The sequence below is a fragment of the Piliocolobus tephrosceles genome, unplaced genomic scaffold (assembly GCF_002776525.5).
Source record: "Piliocolobus tephrosceles isolate RC106 unplaced genomic scaffold, ASM277652v3 unscaffolded_33863, whole genome shotgun sequence".
NCBI lineage: Eukaryota > Metazoa > Chordata > Mammalia > Primates > Cercopithecidae > Piliocolobus > Piliocolobus tephrosceles.
Genome location: NW_022317491.1, coordinates 1 through 4231, shown reverse-complemented (window position 1 = coordinate 4231; position 4231 = coordinate 1). Strand labels below are relative to the sequence as shown.

General features: G+C 41.5%; 1 long non-coding RNA gene across 1 annotated transcript; it reads left to right on the top strand.

Annotated features, from left to right (window-relative positions):
- Positions 1–624: 624 nt before the first annotated feature.
- On the top strand, positions 625–3363 carry LOC113222712. The gene is made up of 3 exons (XR_003308508.1): positions 625–839; positions 2352–2417; positions 3157–3363. It is a non-coding gene; the product is annotated as an uncharacterized LOC113222712 (long non-coding RNA).
- Positions 3364–4231: the final 868 nt, after the last annotated feature.

Sequence of the window (4231 nt, the reverse complement as noted above, 5' to 3'; positions counted from 1 at the left end):
CGGGGTTTCACCGTGTTAGCCAGGATGGTCTCGATCTCCTGACCTAGTGATCCGCCCGTCTCGGCCTCCCAAAGTGCTGGTATTACAGGCGTGAGCCACTGCTCCCGGCCATAATGTGCATTTCTTACCCTGGCCTGTGAGGGCCTGCAGAATCTTGCTCCATACTCTCTCCAATCTGATGCTGTACCATTCCATTTTTGCTCATGACGTCTGGCTACACCAGCTCCTTGCTGCTCCTGGAACAGTCCAAGCCATTGCCATCTTCTGGGTATTCATACTTGTTTCCCCTACCCGAAGCATTCTTCCCCTAGCTCCTTTCATATCCAAATTATTCTCATCCTTTGGGTTTTCCCTTACTTTCCTGATTATCTTGTCAGAAGTAGTTCCCTCTACTACAGAGAAGGATGCATCAGCTTGTCACTGTTCATTCCCCAGTGCCTAATATAATGCTTTGGCAAAGCATAAGTACCAGATAAATATTTCTTGAAAGAAGATTGAATGAATGGATGAATGATGAACACATTTCAAAATCACTTGCCTTTCTGTTCATTTTTTGAAATGTAGTTAAATATGGTAAATCTTTCCTGAGTAATTTAGACTGTTTGGTTTGTTAAACAAATTTTATGTTAGACAGTTACTTCTGCTAATGTGTTCTTTTTAAAATCATGCTTAGGAATTCCATATTTAAATCAGGAAGAAGAAAGACAGTTAAGAGAGCAGTATGATGAAAAACGTTCACAGGCGAATGGTGCAGGAGCCCTGTCCTACGTATCTCCTAACACTTCAAAATGTCCCGTCACGATTCCTGAGGATCAAAAGAAATTTATTGACCAAGTGGTGTAAGTTCCTAAACTAAAACTAAACGTGCATTGTGTGCTGTCTATTGGGGCATGAGAGGCATGTATATCTCAAACCTCTGCTTTGCAAACATAGTACACACACAGGTGTGATGTTGTGAATGGCAGGATGTAATTGTGGCAGATTAAAAAAAAAATTTTTTTTTTTGAGACAGTCTTGCTCTGTTGCCCAGGCTGGAGTGCAATGGTGCAATCCTGGCTTACTGCAAACTCTGCGTCCCAGGTTCAAACAATTCTTGTGCCTCAGCCTCCCGAGTAGCTGGGATTATAGGCGTGCGCCACCACACCCAGCTAATTTTTATATTTTTAGTAGAGCCGAGGTTTTGCCATGTTGGCCACGCTGGTCTCGAACTCCTGGCCTCAAGTGATCCGCCCGCCTCATCCTCCCAAAGTGTTGGGATTACAGGCGTGAGCCAGCATGCCTAGCCAGCATATTCAAATTTGTGCAACAGCAACAAATTGTAAATAGAGTTCCATGTATTGTACTCGGATTTGCTACATGTTACTAGGCACGAGATTTCAGTACATGGGCAGACCTGTATGGACTTTTTTTTTTTAATTAAATAGAGACGGATCTCACTGTGTTTCCCAGGCTGGTGTCAAACTCCTGAGCTCAAGGGATCTTCCTGCCTTGGCCTCCTGGAGTGCTGGGATTATAGGCCTGAGCCGTTGCCTGGCCCCTTTTCTTGTTTTCTAAATACTAATCAGCTGACTTCTAAAACTTGCATGGACTGAATACCTGACAGCCACTGTCTGATGTCCTTGAAGGCAGAGTAGTGGACCAGGCTTATCCAGTTGGCAGCATGTCCATGTTCTCTTTGCTTGCAGTAAAGGTGCTAACAAGCAGATGTGATCTTGGACGAGTGTCTGGTCTTGCTTAGCTTAGTTGTTCGTGTAACCATTTTACTGGGAAAGTCAAAAATTAAATCACTTGTACTGACGAGTCCTTGAGAAGCTGTCACTAATTAATAACAACAGTAACCCTCTTCCCCCCCAAAATATGCCAAATAAAGCTTTTCTTTTAAATTTTATTTATTTTTTGAAACAGGTTCTCGCTCTATTGCCAAGGCTGGAGTGCAGTGGCGTGATCATGGCTCACTGCAGCCTCAACTTCCCAGGCTCAGGTGATCGTCCCACCTCAGCTTCTGGAGTAGCTGGGACCACAGTTACACTGCACCATGCCCAGTGAATTTTTAAAATTTATTTTTTGTAGTGAGGGGCTCCCAGTATATTGCCCAGGCTGGTCTCGAACTCCTGGACTCAAGTGATCCCCCCCAACCTCGACCTCCCAGAGTGCTGGGATTCTATGCCTAGGTCAAAACAAAATAAAGCATTTTAAAAAAAGTCTTTGAACTAAAAGTTATAGGGTAATTTGGTAGAATTACATTGTCACACATTCTTATATTTAGACTGTTTTTGGTTGTGATTTTTTTCTTGGGTGATGACTTAATTCCTTAAAGGTACTGATGGTCATGGTCTATTCTAATTCCTCAGAGAGAAAATAGAAGATTTATTACAAAGTGAAGAAAACAAGAACTTGGATTTAGAGCCATGTACCGGGTTAGTTGTCCTGAACATTTCTGCATGTTCTTTTTTCGGAAAGGTAGATGATTTGTGGCATTTGATGCATTTAGTCTTTTAAAAACACCTTTATAAAGGGTCTTTTTATTATTAGTATGTTCTCAAGAATTAAGCACTAACTTTAGCGTTACACAGTGGGGATGACTGTGTATACTGAGACACTGAATGAATGCTTTGTCCTATACCTGGAGTGGAGACAACTGTTGTGCAACCTTGACTTTGAGTTATGCCCAAGAGTGGCATACTTACTTTGGCCTTGAGGAGTGCTTAGTACATGAAGGCTTCAGAAGAAAGAATTCACTTTCAGGCTACTTCTACCCTTTTAATTTCTCTCTGCATTTAAAAAACATTAGCATTTCAAAGAGTCAGTAACGTGATTGTCTTTTTTTCTTTTTACTTTGTGAGGAGCTTCACAAAAGTATTTTAATGCATCTGTCTACTTTAAAACTCTCTTTATGCAGCCGCAGGAAGCAATATTTTGATCAGACAAGAACTTCTACCTCTTCAATAAAAGCAGTATAATATTAAGGAAAATTTTAGAAGACAAGTGATGAGGAATTCCCCCCACGTCAACTAACCTGCCTATTTTTGTTTGCAAATTACCTGTCAGTTCTAATGAAGTCTCTTTTTAAAGTGAAATCCTTCTCAACAAATGCTTGATCAGTTTGGATTTACTTCTAATGAGCCAAAATCAATACCTTTTCTTTTGTTTTTATAGGTTCCAAAGAAAACTAATTTATCAGACTTTGAGCTGGAAGTAAGTATTTATATTGTATACAGGAGCTCTGTGGGGGACCCAGGATTTAAAGACTAAATATAATCTCTTAGCTCTCATTTCCTTTTTGAAATTCTGCGGTTCTCAGTGATTTGACCCCACCAAGTTCCCCTGCTTTCCTAAGTTGAATACTCACTTAATTTTCTTTTGTTATTGTTTTTTAACAGATGCTTTAAGGCTTCTTAAAATAATTATCACTTTGGTGCATCCATTAAGCTATGCATTGGTAGTGTTTTTGTCCTTTGGGGATATACAATGAATATTTGGTTTTCAGACCTAGGAAATACTCAGATGAATGCTTTTGGTAAAGCAAGAGTTCTTAACTTAGGGTAAGACTATGGATGGGTTTCAGGAGGTCTGTGAATCCCCTGAAATAATATCCAGACGTTTGTGTGTGTATTTTTCCAAGGATGTTTCCCTTGGTTTCCTTGTGTTTGCAGGTGGGTCTTCAATTCAGAAATTGAACATTGACATAGACAGGTGGACATTTCCATTTGACTTTGGGGACCTTGTTCTTCCATTGGAATCTACTGGTGACATGTATACTGGGAATATACTTTGAACACAATAGGAAAGGGCTGTTTAGTTTGCCCACACTCCTTTCCTGTCATGTTGTCCTTGCAGCCTACTGCACCTGCATTCCACATCCTTCTCCTCGTTGGCTGATGCAAACTGTTAATACCATGCAAAACTACAGCAGAGTTGGCCGTCTAAAACCTCCTCTTTATATGCCCCGTGCAATCTGAAAAGACTTCAGGCCAGGCGTGGTGGTTCACTCCTATAATCCTAGCACTTTGGGAGGCCGAGGTGGGCAGGTCACCTGAAGTCAGGAGTTCAAGACCAGCCTGGCCAACATGGTGAAACCCCATCTCTACTAAAAATACAAAATTTAGCCGGGCATGGTGGCACATGCCTGTAATCCCAGCTACTTGGGAGGCAAAGGCAGGAGAATCACTTGAACCTGGAAGGCAGAGGTTGCAGTGAGCCAAGATTGCAGCTCGGTTCTTCAGCCTAGGTG